Source organism: Mauremys mutica, chromosome 10, assembly GCF_020497125.1.
Source record: "Mauremys mutica isolate MM-2020 ecotype Southern chromosome 10, ASM2049712v1, whole genome shotgun sequence".
In the NCBI taxonomy this organism is placed as follows: domain Eukaryota; kingdom Metazoa; phylum Chordata; order Testudines; family Geoemydidae; genus Mauremys; species Mauremys mutica.
In genome coordinates this window covers 87767256-87788348 of record NC_059081.1, presented here as the reverse complement: position 1 = coordinate 87788348, position 21093 = coordinate 87767256, and the positions used below count along the sequence as shown (strand labels likewise).

General features: G+C 57.5%; 1 long non-coding RNA gene across 1 annotated transcript; it reads right to left on the bottom strand.

The window, feature by feature from the left end:
- Window positions 1–908: 908 nt before the first annotated feature.
- On the bottom strand, window positions 909–4153 carry LOC123378425. Its single transcript, XR_006582608.1, has 3 exons — window positions 4104–4153; window positions 2179–2357; window positions 909–2093 (listed from the first exon to the last, which is right to left on the bottom strand). It is a non-coding gene; the product is annotated as an uncharacterized LOC123378425 (long non-coding RNA).
- Between the last annotated feature and the right edge of the window lie 16940 nt (window positions 4154–21093).

Genomic DNA, 21093 nt, shown 5'->3' with positions numbered 1-21093 from the left:
CCCGGAAGCTCTGCTGGGCATGCTCCAACTGGAGCTCAGATATAAAAGCCTGCAGATCAGCTCAGTCTGGGCTGACCGCCGGAGGGGAACGACGCACGCTTCTAGCTCCTGCAGAGAGAGGGCCTGCGAGCCAGGATCCGGGCGTCATCCCTGTCGAGGTACCACCAGTGACCCTGATGGAGGATGACCCAGGGGAGGAACAGAGCGGAGGACCCCTCGCCGCAGAAGCACTACCATTCCCAGGGGAAGGTAGAGATAAATGGAGTTAAAGCTGTATTACCACTGGGCGTGTTGCAGGCGGATCCCCGCCGAGCGAGCGGCAAGTAGAGCTTACCGCTACCAGGGCCGTGGCCTGGGGCTCGGAGGAGAGGGTGGGCCCGAGTCCCCCTACACCCTCACCCTGAACCATGAAGGATTATGTGGACTCTGGCCGTTAGGCCGTGCTACCCCATGTGTACAGGGGGATTACATGGAGTCTGGCCACTAGGCCATGCTCACCCGCCTGCAAGGGGGGATTTTATAGACTCTGCTCGCTAGGCCGTGCTACCCCACCTGCAAAGGAGGATTAAATGGACTTTGGCTGCAGGGGGGAGAGGGAGGCCAGGGGAGGGGGAGACCAGGGGAGGGGCTCTGGCTACTGGAGGCCCGGATGTGAGTGGCTCAATCGGGCCTGGCCGCCGTTTCAGCTGAGTCACACTCTGCATTGGGTGGGGCCGCCCAGAGGATTCAGGGGTCCCGGGGTCTTTGGCGGCGGGACCCGGAGCGGAAGGACCCCCCCACCGCTGAATTGCCGCTGAAGAGCCAGAGCAGGAGAAGCTCCGGGGGCCCGGGCCCCGCGAGAGTTTTCTGGGGCCCCCGGCGCGAGTGATGGACCCTTCTCCAGAGACCCCCAAAAACTCTCGTGAGGGCCCCTGCGGGGCCCAGGGCCTGGGGCAAATTGCCCCACTTTCCCCCCCCGGGTGGCCCGGGCATTGGGAGGGAAATCATGGACCTTTAGATTTTTACAAATTCCTTCCCGACGGCTATTTAAAAACCAAAAAGCTGGACATGTCTGGGAAAATCCGGATGCATGGTAACCATATCATAGGGACTCCAGGATCTGAAGCTGCTGCCAGCTATATGGTGAATCCTCCAACAAGGCACCAAACAGCTCTTCCCCATGCTGCAAACTGGCCTCACTGGCTGATTATGTAGGAGAACAGAAACCCTTTGTTACAGCAGGAGAGTCTCTTCAATGCTGCACTCTTTGCATGGCTTTCAGAGGTCACCGTGAAACACGACTACCCTGCCCCTAGGAGTCTCTCAAGGAGCTGCCTGCACACTCACTTGGCACCCACCAGGATTGGTCTCTGACAGTGGCATTGCAGAGGGAGCTTAGCAGACCGTCCCTTCTATGACTTCCTGAATTGCTGCCAGGACTGATTGTAAGAGAAGAGCGGATTTCTCCTCTGCACAGGGAGATTCTCATAGGAAAAGCAGCTGTGGTGCGGGAGGGGGCAATACACGCACTACCCCTGAGCCCTTGAATAGCAGCAACTAGGACTTTGGGAGCCAGGGGATTGGTGTGTCTTGCTGGGAGAGCAGAGCTGGAGAGCAGAAAAGGGCATTGGAGGAATTGTAGAAAAGTCAGTGTCATGGCCGGGTCATGAGCAGCTAGACCTAGTGCTCAGAGGCAGAGTCTACACTCAGAAGACAGGAGTCGAGAGTCAGCTGGGTCAGGATACTGGAAGAGCAGAAGCAAAAGACCAAATTGTGTTCAGACCCTCAAATCAGATGAGCCACAGCGAGTCACATGGTCCAGAAGACAGGGGAGCCCCGGTGAGCAGACAGCTTCTTGTTCCTGCTGTTGGTTTAAGGAGGTCCCGGGGGCCGATTAGCTGCTCTGGGACTCTGCCAATAGGCCTCAGGGATGGAGCCTCAAACTGGGTCTGGACTTTGTAAGTCGTAGGTAAGCAGTTTTTAGTAGGCTTCCAGATGGCCTGCTGGAGTGTGGCTGCTCCCATGAACCCTGCAGACCCGAGTGATCTTCTGAGTGATCTCTCCCCGCTCAAACCTCCAGCAGGAAACAGTCTCCAGGATCCCAGACACGTCCTCTGAGAATAAAAAAACAAAGTCATGATGACAACTAGGCTATGGAACAGGAAGCCCAAAGTGGCCACAAGAGTGAATGGTTTTTACCTCCACGAGATACCTGGGATCTTCCATCTAAGCCTCAATGGGAGCCATGTTGCTTGGCTTGACAGGATGAGATCATGTGTCCCCACTGCTCTCTGAGCTGGGCTGGCTGCAGCATACGTCTGTGGAAGAGGCTGGGCCAGAGACTGGAAGAGAGATGTTACAATCAGGGTCCAGGCACCCTAGAAGGAGAACAGAGGGTCTGAAACCGAAAGGCTAAGCAATCAAATCAGCAGATTCGACAGAGAAGTTTTGTACCATACAGGGACATCAAATAAGGTCTGTTAGGAAAGCGGAGACGTTAGTCTGGAAACTGCTAAGGCCATGATTGTGACTCTTCAGATTCAGTTTGAGTCACTACAAAGTGTGTTTTGTTTTGTTTGTCTGTTTGAAATTTGTCTCTTTCTCTTGCTTAGTGTCACTTAAATCTCTTCTTTGTTACTGTGCTTCCCAAAGCCCCTCAGTGGTGTGTGTGTGAGTGAAGTGTGAGGCTCCAGCCTACCTACCAGGCTGAGCTGTGCCCTGTTTCTTTGAAGGGAGCGAATAATTTCGGAGCGGTGCGGGGCACAGAGTCCACAAGCCGTTCACCAGACATCTCCTGTGAAGCCCAAAGAGAACAAAGGAGCAGGAGAAATTCAGGCCCCACTGACCCATGGGAACTTCCCACAGAAGAGGCTGCACAGTGCTCCAGACACAGCCAGCAGGATCCCTCCCACAAGCTGGGCCATGTCCTTCCCCTCCCAGCCCCACAGCTTCTCCCCCACCCCAGCCTCAGTAACCCCTCCCATCTCCCTGGTCTCCCCACCCACTCGCCAGTACCAGGCTGTTTCCATAATGGAAGCAGCTTTGTACCAGAGTTCACTGGCCCCTAGATCCGAGGCTGCTCTGTTTGTCCATGGGCGTAGCAGGTTGATTTCCCTTTGCAGGATCTCTGACAGGTCTTGCTGCTGCTCCCTCAAGATTACCAGCTGCATCTGCAGCTCTGGCTGCACTTCCTTCTGCTTCTGGGGAGTTTCTAGGAGCTGCTGGAGAAACCCCGAGCCCCGCTTTGCCTGCTTAACCAGTCCCTGGAACTCAAATGGGAAATCCCACTTGGGGGGACGGACCTTCCTTCAGTATCCAAGACTTCCATGAGCCATCGCCGATGACGGGAGGAATTCACTTCTGCTGACGATGCCAATAATCAATGAATCTACTCATTGTTAGGTGCCCTCTGGTCCTTCATCGACTGTCACTCCAGCACCATGGCAGTCTCTCTGCCTGGTAATTCGGCCCTCTGGCCGGCTCACTACTTTTAGTCACCGCTTCTGGGGCTCAGTTTGTCACACACTAAAAGTCCAAAAAGGTCTTCCCAGAGAGAAAAGTTCTTCTCCTCTCACTGGGGCTCTGGCTCAGCCTGCAGCCCCCTTGCTGGTCTTGGTAACCTCTCTGGGTGCATTTATGCCCCCTTCTTTGGGGTCAGTAGAGGAACCCGGTCCCATCGTGAACCTGGTAGCAGCCCAGGGCTCTGTGCTCAACAGCTAGGTCTGCTCTTTTCTCTTTGCTGCAGGTTTCCCTGGGCACATCCTACCTCTCTTCTCAAGTTCCCTTCTAGGCTTTCCTTGCTGCTTTCAACTTCCTACCTAGTTCTCATTCCAGTGCATAGCCCAGCTAGGCTTTATCGCCGCTGCAGTCTGGTTCTTTCGGGGCCAATACATGGTTCCTACCTCTCTTCTCAAGTTCCCTTCTAGGCTTTCCTTGCTGCTTTCAACTTCCTACCTAGTTCTCATTCCAGTGCATAGCCCAGCTAGGCTTTATCGCCGCTGCAGTCTGGTTCTTTCGGGGCCAATACATGGTTCCTCGGAGGTAGGACTCATTCTGTAATCAGTTTGGCTAAGCCCCAGGCTCTGCCGCCCAGGGGAAAGCACTCTCCTTTCCCTGGTACAGACCTGCTCTGCCCAGGCCTGCTCTTCTTGGGTCGAGGTGAGTCTTGCCCACATGCTCAGGGTTTAGCTGATCGCCATAGTTGGGCTTTTCACCTTCCTCTGCAGTATAGGGCCCGGTTCACTTGCTGGAGGAGTCTCTGCACCTTAAAGTCTTGAAACCATTATTTGAGGACTTGAGTAGTTCAGACATAGGTCAGGGGTTTATTACAAGAGTGGGTGGGTGAGTTTCTGTGGCCTGTATTGTGCAGGACGTCAGACTAGATGATCATAAATGGTCCCCTCTGACCTTAAAGTCTAGGAGTCTGTAGTGGACCTGGCACCGCAGCGCCCCTTTGTGGCAGGTGCCGGAACGGTGCTGGGGCCTCGCGTCTCTCTAGTCTCGGTGTTTGCCTCTCTACGGGCCGTCTGTTACTGTCACTCGGTCTTACGTTCTTCTCCTCCCCAGTAGGTGCAGTAGTGCGACCTCGTGGGCGGCGTCTATATAACCCCTCTTAAGGGTGGGGTACCACGGTCTAGCGGCCAAAGTCCATATAATCCCCATTTTGCAGCAGGGTAGCACGGCCTAGCGGCCAATGTTCATATAAAAGACGGTTACTCACCGTTGTAACTGTTGTTCTTCGAGATGTGTTGCTCCTATCCATTCCAGTTAGGTGTGCGCGCCGCGCGTGCACGGCTCTTCGGAAGATTTTTACCCTAGCAACTCCGGCGGGCCGGCTGGGCGCCCCCTGGAGTGGCGCCGCTATAGCGCTAGATATATACCCCAGCCGGCCCGTCTGCTCCTCAGTTCCTTCTTGCCGGCTACTCCAACAGTGGGGAAGGAGGGCGGGTCTGGAATGGATAGGAGCAACACATTTCGAAGAACAACAGTTACAACGGTGAGTAACCGTCTTTTCTTCTTCTAGTGATTGCTCCTATGCATTCCAGTCAGGTGATTCCCAAGCCTTACCTAGGCGGTGGGGTCGGAGTGAGACATGGCAGAGTGTAAGACTGCTGAGCCGAAGGCTGCATCGTCTCTGGATTGTTGCACCAACGCATAGTGGGAAGCAAAGGTGTGGACGGAAGACCAGGTGGCCGCTCTACAGATGTCCTGGATAGGGACATGGGCCAGGAAGGCGGCAGACGAGGCTTGCGCTCTTGTAGAGTGAGCGGTGAGGCGGCTAGCTGGCACTCGAGCAAGCTCGTAACATGTCCGGTTACAAGATGTTACCCAGGAGGAAATCCTCTGAGAGGAGACCGGCTCGCCTTTCATGCGATCAGCAACCGCTACGAATAGCTGGGGCGAACGCCGGAAGGGCTTCGTCCGCTCTATGTAAAATGCGAGGGCCCTGCGGACGTCCAGGGTGTGAAGCTGTTGCTCACGACTTGAGGCGTGCGGCTTCGGGAAAAAGACCAGGAGGAAAATGTCCTGGTTCAAATGGAAGGCCGACACCACCTTAGGGAGGAAGGCCGGGTGTGGCCGAAGCTGCACCTTGTCTCCATGGAAGATGGTATACGGCGGACCAGCCGTTAGGGCACGAAGCTCGGAAACTCGTCTCGCTGAAGTTATAGCGACGAGGAAAGCCGTCTTCCATGACAGGTAGAGCAGGGAGCACGTGGCCAAGGGCTCGAAGGGGGCTCCCATGAGCCTGGCTAGAACTATGTTCAAATCCCAGGACGGTGCCGGGCGTCGTACTGGCGGGAACAAGCGATCTAGACCCTTAAGGAAGCGGGAAACCATCTGGTTGGAAGAGATGGACCGTTCTCCTACGGCTGGCCGAAAGGCGGAAATGGTCACGAGGTGTACCTTCAAAGAGGAGACGGCGAGACCTTGCTCCTTAAGGGACCAGAGGTAGTCCAGGATCGTCGGGACAGGGACCAGGAAAGGATTAAGGCCTCTCTGATCGCACCAGAGTGCGAAACGCTTCCATTTCGCGAGGTAGGTTGAGTGAGTGGAAGGCTTCCTGCTTTCCATCAGGACTTGCTGCACCGCCGCCGAACAGTCATGCTCCGCGTGGGTCAACTACGCAGGTACCAAGCTGTAAGATGGAGGGACTGTAGGTCCGGGTGGCGGAGCCTGCCAAAGTCCTGCTTTATCAGGTCCGGCCATAACGGGAGGGGAATGGGATCCCGTACGGAGAGCTCGAGCAGCAGAGTGTACCAGTGCTGTCTCGGCCAGGCCGGAGCGACGTGTATAAGGCGGGCCCTGTCCCTCTGAAGCTTGAGTAGCACCCGATGTACGAGTGCGAACGGAGGGAAGGCATATAGGAGGTGATCCGTCCAGGAGCAGAGGAATGCGTCCGACAGGGAGCCTCGGGAGCGACCCTGGTAAGAACAGAACTGGTGGCACTTCCTGTTCTCTTTGGAGGCACACAGGTCTATCTGGGGAAACCCCCACCATCGGAAAATTGTGTGCACCACATCTGGACGAAGGGACCACTCGTGGGAGAGGAACGACCTGCTGAGACGGTCGGCCAGCGTGTTCTGCACTCCTGGAAGAAAGGACTCTACCAGGTGAATCGAGTGGGTTATGCAGAAGTCCCACAGGAGCATCGCTTCCGTGCAAAGCAGGGAGGAGCGGGCCCCGCCCTGCTTGTTGACATAAAACATCGCCGTCGTGTTGTCCGTAAACACCGCCACACAGCGCCCTTGGAGATGGGCGTGGAAAGCTTGACACGCAAGGCAGATCGCCCGCAGCTCCCTGACATTGATATGTAAGGAGAGCTCTCGGGGCTACCAGTTGGCGGGATGGTCCGCGGACCAGCCAGTCGTCGAGATACGGGTACACATGTATACGACGATGGCGGAGGGCTGCGGCCACGACAGCCATGCACTTGGTGAAGACTCTCGGCGCAGTGGAGAGGCCGAAGGGTAGCACCGCAAACTGGTAGTGCATGTTGTTGATGACGAAACGCAGGTAGCGTCGATGAGGAGGGTAGATCGCAATATGGAAATACGCGTCCTTCATGTTGAGAGCGGCAAACCAGTCTCCCGGATCCAGGGAAGGAATAATGGTCCCCAGGGTTACCATGCGAAACTTGAGCTTGAGTAGATATCTGTTGAGCTCTCGGAGGTCTAGTATCGGTCGTAGACCTCCCTTCGCCTTGGGGATTAGGAAATATCGGGAATAGAATCCCCGGCCACGCATGTCGCTCGGCACCTCCTCTATGGCACCCAAACTCAGCAGAGTATCGACCTCTTGTGAGAGGAATTGCTCGTGAGACGGGTCCCTGAAGAGGGACGGGGAGGGGGCGAAACAAACTGAAGGCGGTAACCATACTGGACCGTACGAAGTACCCAGTTGTCCATTGTTATTTGGGACCACACTGGGAGGAAGTGGGAAAGACGATTGCAAAATAACGGGGAAGGATCCCATCAAAACACCTGCTTAGGCCCTTGAGGGGCTTTGGAGGGCGCCTGGGACTGGTTACGCCGGTTGCCCAACGGTCTACAGCGGTTCACCCTGCCTCCGCGCCCACTACCAGGCCGTAGTCTGGCCTGATTAAATGGCCGGTACGGCTGCTGCCGGAAGGACCTTCGTTGGGTAGCCAGTGTGTGCATACCCAGGGTGCGGATGACGATTCGACCATCTTTGAGGGTCTGAATTCTTGAGTCCGTTTTCTCAGAAAAGAGACCCTTAGTGTCAAAGGGGAGGTCTTGCAGGGTGTACTGCACCTCGGGCGGCAAGGTGGAGGACTGCAACCAGGAGATGCATCTCATGGTCACCCCTGAGGCCAGAGATCTGGCTCCGGAGTCCGCCGAGTCCAGAGCAGCCTGGAGGGAGGACCGGGAGGCTTTCTGCGCCGTCTTCCGTTTCCTCGCCGGAGAGAGAGAACGGTGCCGGGACGCCGGTGCCGGCTGAAGAGTTTTAACAGTCTCGGTACTGGACCGGCTCGGGACCGCTGGTGCGCTGCGTGCCGAGGAGGACTTCGGAGCCGCTTGGGTCGGCCCGGCAGGGCTAAGTGCCGACTCCATGAGGAGCTGCTTCAAGCGAGAGTCTCTCTCCTTCCTTGTCCTTGGCTTGAATGCCATGCAAATTGGGCACTTATCTGGCCGATGGGACTCACCGAGGCAGCGCAGGCAGGAGTCGTGGGGGTCACCGATCGGCATGTGCTGCTGGCAAGCCGAACAGGGCTTAAACCCCGGTGCCTTGGGCATGGGCCTGCACCGGTTGTGGAAAAAGAGGGGCTAGCCCCCCTAATTCCCCTTACTACGCTAACTAACTAAACTAATTAACTAACTTAACTAACTATATACACTTATACAAGGAGAAACACTAGGGTTGTGGAGGTGAACGGAGCACTCCACTGTTCCAACGGCCGTCACGGGCGGTAAGAAGGAACTGAGAAGCGGACGGGCCGGCTGGGGTATATATCTAGCGCTCTAGCGGCGCCACTCCAGGGGGCGCCCAGCCGGCCCGCTGGAGTTGCTAGGGTAAAAATCTTCCGAAGAGCCGTGCATGTGCGGCGCGCACACCTAACTGGAATGCATAGGAGCAATCACTCGAAGAAGAATCCCCCATTGCAGGCGGGGTAGCGCGGCCAGAGTCCACATAATCCTTCACGGTTCAGGGTGGGGGGGCAGGGGGACTCGGGCCCACCCTCTCCACTGAGCCCCAAGTCAAGGCCCTGGTAGCGGCAAGCTCTACTTGCTGCTCGCTCGGCGGGGATCCGCCCGCAACACGCCGAGTGGTAATACAGCTTTAATGCCATTTATCTCTACTTTCCCTTGGGAATGGCAGTGCTTCTGCAGCGAGGGGTCCTCTGGTCTGTTCCTCCCCTGGGTCGTCCTCTGTCAGGGTCTCCGGTGGTGCCTCGGCAGGGCTGATGCCTGGATCCTGGCTCACAGTCCCTCTCTCTGCAGGAGCTAGCAGCGTGCGTTCTTCCCCTCCGGCGGTCAGCCCAGACTGAGCTGATGTGCAGGCTTTTATATCTGAGCTCCAGTTGGAGCATGCCCAGCAGAGCTTCCGGGGCGGGGCTTCCTCTGCCAGGGAGGAAGGGTTAACCCCTGCTATGCCAGTGCGGGGCCGCTCTGCCCCATCACACACTCTCCCCCTTAAGACAGTCCCCTGGGCAGCCTGACCCTTGGTCGTCTCCTCCCCTTCCCCCTATCCCCCCGACCCCCCCCGCATCTCGGGAAAAGAAATCTGCATCCGCATGAGCCTTTCCCGGCCGGTGTAACACCTGCGTGTGGAGGGCCCCAATACCTTCGATGCAGCTGTATGGACAGTGCTGCGGAATCGCTCCCAGTCTTTCTGAGCGTCATCCTCAATACGAAGATCAGCAAGCTCATTCTCTTGGTCTTCCGCTAGATTTTCAGTGATGCGGCTATTCTTCAGCTTCAACACGTTGATCCTTTTGAGAGCCTTACAGCCTTGTGGTCGTCTCTTCGGCATGATATGGACCTTCATTTTGGATATTATGAGCCTGTGATCCGTCCAACAGTCAGCGCCGCACATAGCTTTTGTAACCCTGACATCTTGTCTGTCCCTTCTCCTGATGATGACATAGTCGATCAGATGCCAGTGCTTGGAACGGGGATGCATCCATGAAATCCTGTTACGGATAGGGAGGCGGAAGACCGTATTGGTGATCAGAAGGTCATGGGCTGCACAAGTTTTCAGCAGTAACAAGCCATTGCTGTTACACTTTCCCACTCCATTTTTCCCGATGACTCCTTCCCAGGCTGCGGCATCGCATCCGACTCTTGCGTTAAAATCGCCAAGCAGGATCAGCTTGTCCGTGCGGTGCACTGATGATAACAGAGCATCTAGTTCTTCGTATTATTTATCCCTCGCATCCTCTGGGTTGGTCATTGTGGGAGCGTATGCGCTGATCAAAGTAGCTTGTTTTCCTTTTTGAAGTGGAAGCTGCATTGTCATGAGTTGGTCATTCACACCCTTGGGGGAACTGGCAAGTTTCCGAACAAGATGATTCTTGATGGCGAAGCCAACTCGAGATGCACGATGCTCATCACTGCTGCGTCCACTCCAGAAGAATGTATAGCCTCCGCCTGACTCGGACAGCTGTCCTTCATTAGCAAGGCGAGTTTCCCTAAGGGCTGCAATGTCAATGTTGTAGTGTGCGAACTCTCTGGTGACAAGTGCTGTTCTTCTCTCCGGTCTGTCTGCCGTGATGTTGTCCAGTAGCGTGCGCACATTCCATGTGCCAATGGTGATCGGTGTCACTCTAAGTTTTGTTTTTGTTTGACCGCTTTTATGGGATCCCCGCCAGCCGCAGTATGCTGGCCAGGCTAAGGTGAAGCAGGCAATGTTTAGGGCACCTTTTCTAGCCCTCTCCTCATGCTACGGAGGTGAGCAGTGCAATCCTGAATAGGGCTGCTCAGTCGCTCAAGAAGACGCCGAGCTCCACTGCTGCTTCGGTCAGTGAGGAATGACCATTATACCTGAGCTACCTGTGTGCAGGTCCGCGGCTACAGCTCCCAGTGTATCCACACCTGCTACTTCATCGCTTGCCCATCGCCACAGGACTTGATATGATATGATGTCAAGACTTGCGCGTGAATTGGATTAAAGTGAGGGAGAGTCTATGGTCCACAGTCTTCTGGGAGCTTTCCCCTCCTGAACTCTGATGGCACTGTGCTCCTTACAGAGAAGACGCAGATTCTCCAGAGATGCGCTGAACATTTTGAAGCTATTCTCAACTGCCCCTCAGTCATCAATGATGAGGCCATTGACAAGATGCCCCAGGTTGCAGTCCATGACTCCATGGATGCTTCACCAGAAGAGGACGAAGTGAAGAAAGCCATCAACCAGCTGTCAAGTGGCAAAGCCCCAGGGTCAGATGCCATCCCAGCAGAGGTGTACAAAGTCGGTGGACCCGTGCTGCTACGGAAACTCACTGAGCTGTTTCAGTCCTTCTGGAAGCAGGGATCCATTCCACAGGAATTTAGAGATGTGTCCATCGTGCACCTCTATAAGAGGAAGGGCAATCGCCAGGTATGCGACAATCACCGTGGAATCTCGCTGCTCTCTACAGTGGGGAAAATTCTTGCATGGGTTCTGTTGAACGATTGATCACTCACCTGGAGCAGGGCTTACTTCCAGAATCACAGTGCGGCTTCCGCAAGGGATGTGGGACTATTGACATGATCTTCGCTGTGCGTCAGCTACAGGAGAAATGTCAAGAACAGAATCGTGAACTCTACACAACTTTTGTGGACCTCACGAAAGCGTTTGACTCTGTCAGTCGCCAGGGCCTGTAGAGGATCATGTCGAAATTCGGCTGTCTAGACCGATTCATACCAATGGTACGTCAATTCCATCACGGTATGATGGCTCGTGTCCAGGATGACGGTGAAACATCTGAGGCCTTCCCAGTCACCAACGGCGTCAAGCAAGAGTGTGTTTTAGCACCCACTTTGTTCAGCATGATATTCTCTGCCACTCTGATTGATGCCTTTCAACACTGCACTGAAGGAGTAGGCCTGGGCAGTACCCTTTCACATACCTGGGCAGTACCCTTTCCCAAGCAGTGTCAGTCGATGATGAAGTAAACTGCAGAATTGCTAAAGCCAGCTCTGCATTTGGCCGATTGTGCTCCAACGTCTGGGAACATCGAGGGATCAGCCTACCAACTAAGCTGATGGTCTACCGAGCAGTGGTGCTTCCAACTCTGCTGTAGGCCTGCGAGACGTGGACTGTCTATCAGAGTCATGCACGAAGGCTCAATCACTTCCACATTTCCTGTCTGCGAAAGCTTCTGAAAATCAGATGGCAGGACAATGTGCCCGATACTGAAGTCCTTATCAGAGCCAGTCTGCCGTCAGTTCATACACTGCTGATGAGAGCCCAGACCAGATGGGCTGGACATGTCGTGAGAATGTCAGACGAGCGCATTCCTAAACAGCTCTTCTACGGAGAACTCACCAGGGAAAGCGCTCCCATGGAGGACAAAAGAAGCGGTTCAAGGACACGCTGAAGACCTCTCTGAAGTCCCTCGAGATCAACACCGCCACATGGGAAACCCTCGCACTGAACCATCCAGCATGGCGCAGCCTCATTCACACAGGCAGTAATACCTCTGAAGCGAGGCGTGCCGCTGAGGCTGAAAGAAAGCGTGAGCTGCGCAAGTCCAGAGCTGCCCGCACATCATCGACAGTGCCATCACATGTCTGTCTGACGTGTGACAGGACGTTCCACGCCCGAATCGGACTGATCAGTCATCTTCGGACGCACAGAGTCCGGTCATCGAACGAATGAGTTGTTGAGGTCTTCATCGACAACGATGGACGAACATCACAGTACCTCAGCGCCTCGAATGCCCATTTCACTCCCAGGGCCTCCCGCTCTGTGCTGGAATACCGGGTCTCTCTGGGGAACAGCTTGTGGCTCAGGTCCAAAATGGGGTGTTCTTCTCCCCCCATCTCTTGCGACAGTACGGCCCTGTAGTGAGGCAGCCTGGCTCCCGGCCGCACCCGAGAGGGAGGAGCCAGAACAGCTGCCACAGTGGGCGGAGCCACTGCCACCTGTCCCCGCCCCCCGGAAGTCAAGGGGCGGGACAGGAAGTATAAAAGCCCCGGCCCAGCGCTCAGTTGCAGCCCGGCGGCCGGAGAGGACAGACGCTCCTGACCGAGTTCCTGCTGAACCGAGCCTGCCCCAAGCCCTGTACCCTGAAGAAGACTGGCCGAGCCTTCCCCGAGCCCGGTATCCAGAGGAGAACTGGCCGAGCCTGCCCCGAGCCTGTTACCCCGAGGAGCTGCCCGAGCGTCCCCCCGACCCGTGTCCTGAGGAGCAGCCCGACCTAGCCAGCCCTCAGCACGACGAGGAGCCCATGGTATGGGACCCCGCTGCGGACAACCGCGATGAGCAGGTACCCATGGAGGGGGAGATGGGAAATAGCCCGGGGGTAGCTGACCCCAGTCTGGCTACTGCAGATTTCGAGCCGATGTCGGTGTGTTGCGGTCAGGACCCCACCGACACAGCAGCAGACTAACTGCTATTGTTAGGGCCCCGGGCTGGGACACAGTGGAGTGGGTGGGCCTGTGTCCCCCCCTGCCACCGCCTCACGGGTGGCAGTCTCCCCCTCACACCAGAGCTCAGACCCAGAAGTCTGGACTCACCTATTGTTGCTGCTCAGTTCCTGCTTCGAGGACCTGAGCCCTGGACTATTGTTGCTGCTCAGCTCCTGCTTCGAGGACCTGAGCCCTGGACTATTGTTGCTGCTCAGCTCCTGCTTAAGGACCTGAGCCCTGAACTATTGTTGTTTGCTCAGCTCCTGCTTTAAGGACCTGAGCCCTGAACTATTGTTGTTTGCTCAGCTCCTGCTTAAGGACCTGAGCCCTGAACTATTGTTGCTGCTCAGCTCCTGCTTAAGGACCTGAGCCCTGAACTATTGTTGTTTGCTCAGCTCCTGCTTAAGGACCTGAGCCCTGAACTATTATTGCTGCTCAGCTCCTGCTTAAGGACCTGAGCCCTGAACTATTGTTGTTTGCTCAGCTCCTGCTTAAGGACCTGAGCCCCTTGAACTACTGCTTATTGCCCCGCCCTGACTAGGGCTAGGGCTTTACTGACTCTGGGTGCTCAGCCCCTGCCTGAGGGTCTGAGCCTAGAACTGCTGTTTGCTGCCCCACCCTGACTGAGGGCTTGGGCTTCGTTGACTGTTTATTTCTGCTCAGCCCTGCCTGAGGGTCTGAGCCCTTGGACCTTCGGAGACTGAACTGCTGATTTAGGCCGTGTAGTGATGCGGCCTGGCTCCCGGCCACACCCGAGAGGGCCGAGCCCCCACACCGGACTCTTACACGTGGTGCCTTCTCTGAGGACCTCTCGCCCAGGATGTGGGCGCGAGCTCTTGACGACGGTGAAAAGGGGGCCGCGGGAGAGAGGCCTCCCGCCAGAGAGATGGATCTGTCCCAGCTCCTGCCCTCATGACGGAGAGCCAGGAGCGACAACAGGCGGCCCAGTCACAACAGCAGCAGCAGCTCGTCGAGCAGCTAAGTTCGCAACAACGGCAGCTCATTCAAGACCTGGTTACCCAGCACCAGGATTTCCAGCGGCAATGTGTCCAGCAGCTCGCAGCGGTGCTGACTCGACCGGGGGAACCCCAGCCAGGAGATGCTGCAGGGGCCCCGCGGCCCAGCCCCCCAATTCGGCTGACGAAGATGGGGCCCGGCGACGACCCTGAAGCCTTTCTCGTCACATTCGAGCGGGTGGCTGTCGTCGCGGGCTGGGCCCAGGACCAATGGGCCACCATCCTGGCCCCATACTTAACGGGGACTGCTCAGACGGTCTATCGAGGCTTGTCTGTGGAGGCAGCCCAGGACTACAGCCAGGTGAAAGCCGCTATCCTAGACGCCCTGGATGTGAGTCCAGAGACCTACCGACAGCGGTTTAGAAGCCTGGCATATCCTCCAGGGGCCCGACCTCGGATAGTGGCCCAGGAGCTTCGAGAGACCTGCAAAAAGTGGCTACAGCCCGAACGCCGGACATCAGAGGAGCTGATGGAGCAGGTAGTATTGGAGCAGTTCGCCCATGTACTCCCGCGGCGAGAGGGGACTACCGGAACCCGCCTGGAGGTAACCCCGGGACCCGGTCACGGACGGGACGAGCAGACCTGGGGCCCTGTTTCTCCTGTGGAGAGTATGGCCATTTACAGCGGGACTGCCCAGGACTGGAGTGTACCTTTGGCCAGGTTTACTCAGGGGAAGGCCGTGCCCGGCGTTGGCAAGCGGCCAAGATCACCGTGCCCATGGTCGTTGAGGGGCGCCCGACTGTGGCCCTCCTCGATTCAGGCTGCGGCCAGACACTGGTCTGCCAAACCATGGGCCCGCAGGCTGACAACCGCCTGGGGAAGATTCAGCTGCAGTGTATCCACGAGGATATACGGCCCTACCCAAGTACCAAGGCCCAACTGATTATTGATGGGGTCACCCGGCTGATGACAGTGGGACTCGCTCCACGGCTGGCGTACCCGGTGATCCTGGGTTGGGACTGGCCCGAGTTCCCCGCCGTACTACGCTGCCACGCCGAGAGCAGCCTGCAGGTCACGCCAGCCTTGGAAGGGGAGGCCCCAGAGACTGAGAAAGACGAGGTGGAAGCCCCCGACCACACCAACCTGACGGAAGGACGTGAAGATCCTCCCCCCGGAGTGGGGGAGGATCCCTCGGCGCCCACGGACTTTTGCCGGGATCAACGGGCCGACCCTACACTCACGCGGACATACGACCAGCTGGCCTCCGTGGATGGGACGGTCCTCGACCCCCATCGAGCGGCGCAGTGGCCGCACTTTGAGTTGCGGCAGGAGCGCCTGTATCGCGTCGAGAGGGACCCCCGCACAGGGGATACCCGGACACAACTCCTCGTGCCTCGGTGTCACCGCCGGGCGGTCATGAAACTGGCCCACGACATCCCTGCAGCCGGGCACCTCGGTCACGAGAAGACCCTGGCTCGGATCCTGGGGCGCTTCTTCTGGCCAGGGGTACACCAGGAGGTAAAGAATTATTGCCACTCTTGCCCGGAACGCCAGTTGGCTGCCCCAGCACGAACTCCCAAGGCACCGCTGGTCCCGATGCCTCTGATTGAGACCCCTTTGAACGTGTGGCCATGGACCTGGTGGGGCCTCTCCCTAAGAGCAGCGCAGGGTTCCAATACATTTTGGTGATAATGGACTATGCTACCAGGTTCCCCGAAGCAATCCCTCTCCGGACCATCACAGCCCGCACCATCGCAGCTGAGCTGATGAAGGTCTTCGCCCGTGTCGGCCTGCCCCGGGAGATCCTCACGGATCAGGGGACCAACTTTACGTCACGGCTGCTCCAGCAGGTGTGCGAACTCTTGGGGATAAAGCAACTCCGGACGTCCGTTTACCATCCCCAGACAGATGGGCTGGTTGAAAGATTCAATCGGACGCTGAAAGAGATGTTGCGTAGGTTCCCCCAGGAGGACCTTCGCCGATGGGACCAGCTCCTTCCACCCCTGCTCCTGGCGGTGCGGGAAGTCCCCCAGTCTTCAACCAAGTTCTCACCCTTTGAGTTGCTGTACGGTCGGCGACCTCGGGGCCTGCTGGATCTCATGAGGGAAACCTGGGAGCAAGCCCCATCGCCGGCCCAGGGCCTCTTAAAATACGTACTCCAGCTTCAGGAGTGCCTTAAGCAGGCGGGGGCCCTGGCGCAGGAGAACTTGAAAGCCGCCCAGGACACGCAGGCCCAGACTTATAACCGGGACGCCCAGACTCGGGACTTTCAACCCGGAGACCGGGTATTACTCCTCCTTCCCTCCAGTGAATCGAAGATCCTGGCCCGGTGGCAAGGGCCATATGAGGCGGTTCGGAAGGTGGGCCCGGTTAATTATGAAATCAATCAGCCGGACCGGAAAAAGAAGACCCAACGGTACCATGTCAACCTCCTCAAGCCCTGGCGGAAACGCGAAGGTCTCCTGATCAACCCCTACCCGCCAGAACCTGAGCTAGGACCCCAGGTAGCCCATACCGAGGACCCCAGGGAACCCCAGCTCGTGGAGACCCTAACAGTCGACCAACTCAAGCAGACCCGGTGCCTCCTGCAAGCCTTTTCCCGCACCTTTACGGGCCAACCGGAATACACCACCCTGGTATACCATAGGATCCAGACGGAGCCTGGGGTGGTGATCCGGGGCGCGACCAGGCCCTTGCCGTATCACAGGAGGCAGGTGGTTGAGGAGGAGGTACGAGCTATGCTGGATCTAGGGGTGATTGAACCATCGCAAAGTGAGTGGCGCAGCCCTGTAGTGCTGGTACCGAAGCCCGACGGCTCACAGAGATTCTGTATCGACTTTAGGCGCGTTAATGCTATCTCCAAGTTCGATGCCTATCCCATGCCTCGGATAGATGAGCTGTTGGCCCGCTTAGGGGAGGCCCGCTATATCACCACCCTTGATCTAAGCAAAGGGTACTGGCAGATCCCCTTGGAACCAGCCTCCAGGGAGAAGACTGCGTTCACCACACCCACAGGCCTATACCAGTTTACCCGGATGCCCTTCGGCCTCCATGGGGCTCCGGCCACCTTTCAGCGCCTAATGGACCGCCTCCTCCAGCCACATCAGGACTACGCGGCCGCCTATCTAGATGACGTGGTCATTTACAGTCCTCGGTGGGAGAACCACCTAGAAAGGGTCGCAGCCGTCCTGAGGTCCCTGCGGAAGGCCGGGTTAACAGCCAACCCTAAGAAATGTCGCATTGGCTGGCAAGAGACCATGTACCTGGGGTATACTATCGGGCATGGACAGGTAAAACCTCTTGTCGGCAAGGTCCAGGCCATCGCAACCTGCCCCCCGCCAGCCACAAAGCGCCAGGTGCGCCAGTTTCTGGGGCTGGCCGGGTATTACAGACGGTTTATTCCTCAGTTCGCGGCAATTGCCGCCCCCTTACCGGGGCTCCTGACGAAGGACAGCCCGCGGCAGGTGAAATGGAACCGCGAGTGCGACGAGGCCTTTCAGACACTCAAGACGAGCCTCTGCAGTGATCTGGTCTTGTATAGTCCTGATTTCCACCAGACATTTGTTTTACAGACAGACGCCTCGGAAGTGGGACTTGGTGCCGTCCTTTCCCAAGAAGTAGAGGGGGAAGAGCATCCGGTTCTTTACATCAGCCGGAAGCTGTTCCCCCGAGAGAAAAACTACGTGGTGGTCGAAAAGGAAGCCCTCGCTGTGAAGTGGGCCTGTGAAGCCCTGAGGTATTACATCCTGGGAGCCCCCTTCACCTTGGTCACCGACCATTCCGCCCTCCAGTGGTTGGCTCGCATGAAGGACCATAATATGCGGCTGCAGCGGTGGTACTTGGCCCTGCAGCCCTATGCCTTCACTGTGCGTCATCGGGCCGGGAAGGACCTTGCTAACGCGGACTTCCTCTCCCGGCTGGGGGGTATGGAAGGGGCTGGCCCCGCTGCACGGGAGCCAGCCTTGAGGTGGGGGCCGTGTAGTGAGGCGGCCTGGCTCCCGGCCGCACCCGAGACGGAGGAGCCGGAACAGCTGCCACAGTGGGTGGAACCACTGCCACCTGTCCCCGCCCCCCAGAAGTCAAGGGGCGGGACAGGAAGTATAAAAGCCCCGGCCCAGCGCTCAGTTGCAGCCCGGCGGCTGGAGAGGACAGACGCTCCTGACCGAGCTCCTGCTGGACCGAGCCTGCCCCAAGCCCGGTACCCTGAAGAAGACTGGCCGAGCCTTCCCCGAGCCCGGTACCCTGAGGAGGACTGACCGAGCCTGCCCCGAGCCCGGTACCCTGAGGAGAACTGGCTGAGCCTGCCCCGAGCCCGTTACCCCGAGGAGCTGCCCGAGCGTCCCCCCGACCCGTGTCCTGAGGAGCAGCCCGACCTAGCCAGCCCTCAGCACGACGAGGAGCCCATGGTATGGGACCCCGCTGCGGACAACCGCGATGAGCAGGTACCTATGGAGGGGGAGATGGGAAGTAGCCCGGGGGTAGCTGACCCCAGTCTGGCTACTGCAGATTTCGAGCCGATGTCGGTGTGTTGCGGTCAGGACCCCACCGACACAGCAGCAGACTAACTGCTGCTGTTAGGGCCCCGGGCTGGGACACAGTGGAGTGGGTGGGCCTGTGTCCCCCCCTGCCACCGCCTCACGGGTGGCAGTCTCCCCCTCACATCAGAGCTCAGACCCAGAAGTCTGGACTCACCTATTGTTGCTGCTCAGCTCCTGCTTCGAGGACCTGAGCCCTGAACTATTGTTGCTGCTCAGCTCCTGCTTCGAGGACCTGAGCCCTGAACTATTGTTGTTTGCTCAGCTCCTGCTTAAGGACCTGAGCCCCTTGAACTACTGCTTATGGCCCCGCCCTGACTAGGGCTAGGGCTTTACTGACTCTGGGTACTCAGCCCCTGCCTGAGGGTCTGAGCCTAGAACTGCTGTTTGCTGCCCCACCCTGACTGAGGGCTTGGGCTTCGTTGACTGTTTATTTCTGCTCAGCCCTGCCTGAGGGTCTGAGCCCTTGGACCTTCGGAGACTGAACTGCTGATTTAGGCTGTGTAGTGACGCGGCCTGGCTCCCGGCCACACCCGAGAGGGCCGAGCCCCGACCCCGGACTCTTACACGCCCCCAACCCTACCTGCAAGGCGCCTGTCTGGAGCATTTAAACCACTCCCCCGCCCACGGAGTGTCCTCTTTTTTGACAGTTCCAATATGGTAACCCTACCCTATGGGCCAAGCCTTCACTCCTGACAGTCCAGGCTAACCTCCCCCGGCTGCTCGGCCTGCCTGCCCAGACAGAGGACTCAGGGATTTCCATCAGGCTGCTCAGTTGCAAATGCAGCCACCCAAAGAAGTGAAGAATGGAAGTGAAAGAGCAAAGCTGGACCATCCGCTGAGCTGCTGCAATCAAGTGAGCAGAGCCTGGGAGAGATGAGGGAAAGCTCGAAGGTGGCTGGTGGCTGTAGGGAGCCAGGGGAGGAGAAATAAATAGTTAATGAGGAATCCTACGGGCTTTGTCTTGTGTGGTGAAGGGTTTCAAATGGGTCTAGTTACGATCACGTCACACTTGAAAATAGCTGGGGATGGCTGAAGGGCAGGTCTATAAAGGTAAGAGGTCACTCTAGGAGCTTCAAGTCTCAGATTCTGTCCCTACTGCCTGCTTCGACCAGCTGATCTCAACCCAACACGTCCCTCAGGTGGGAGCAGGGGCGAGCTCTTTTTCCGGAGTAGCCGCCAGAATAGGGACAGGATCCATGTGGCCAAGGAAGTAGAGAAGCCTGGGGGTCACTTGCAGAGTTGCCTGTTAATGCAGCTCTTCTGGGGGAGCACGGTAGGGGACTGTGCACACAGGAGCCTCATTTCAAATGGTGGTGGTGGGGGGAGGGTAATTTAACCATGATTCCAGGGGCTACTTTGGCACCTGAAAACTCCAGTGTTTTGGCAGGGAAGTTAGCAATGAGCTGGCAGGAGCCCTGTATCTAATTCCTTTATAAAAGAAAGAAAATTAAATCAATATTAGACCCACTGAGCTCTAATACTAACGAGGTCTGACATCTTGTGGAAAATCACTGTAGGGACACTGGTTAAAATGTGACTGTATATTCTTCCTTTGTTACTAACTCTGTCGGGAGAGACCCTGCCAGGAGTCCTGGGTTCGATCCCAGCTCTAGGAGGGGACTGGGGTCTAGTGGGTTACAGTGGGGGGCAGATACACCTCGGTTAGTTATAAGAACATCAGAATGGCCCGAGTGGTCAGATCAAAGGTCCACATAGTCCAGGATCCTGTCTTCAAACAGTACCAGTAAGTCTCTGTTTCCTGGCCTGGGCGTTGAGGCTGCATTAGGGGAGGGAGCTTCCCTCTGGGGTTTAAAGCTGGTACCTGCCTCTTCTGATCCCTCCTCACCAAAAGCTTCTGGCCCCTTCATTGCTGTGTCTCTGCCGCTGGGGATGGAGCAGCCCAAGCAGCAGGGCCGGTGCAAGGATATTTTGCGCCCTAGGCAAAACTTCCACCTTGCCACCCGCCCTCCTCATAACATCGGTTCATTGAGGGGCAAATCCCATCGAGCCCCTCCTGCCCAGGCTGCGGCCCGGCACCCTCCCTCCTGGGGGCTCCTGCAGCAGATGCATGCGGGCAGAGGCCCCCGTGTACCCCCCCAGCTCCCGCCTCGACACACTCAGGCTCTGCTGCGCCTGGGAGTGTGCACGGCTCAGGGCACCGCACCCTGGTGGTGGCTCACATGCCTGGGAGCCGCAGAGCCCAAGTGCAGCAAGTGGGGAGCTGGAGGGCACATGGGGGCCGGCGCCCATGTGCATCTGCTGCAGACTGCAGGAGCCCCCAGGGGGACGCCAGGCTGCAGCCTGGGCAGGAGGGGCGGGGGTGCTGCCGGCTTTGCAGGGCTCCTGCACCCCTGCTCTGCGCCGGCTCCTCCATGGCTGGAGCTCACCGCCCCCACAAGCCGACGCTCCGGCTCTCCGGTGCCTTTGGAAGGCGGCTCCTCCCTGACAAGCCAGGGCACTGCTTTTTGGCACCCCCAGGGCCATCCTTAGGATTTATGGGGCCCTATGCGGTATTATTAAACTAGTGCCCCTATGCCCCACGGCAGCCTG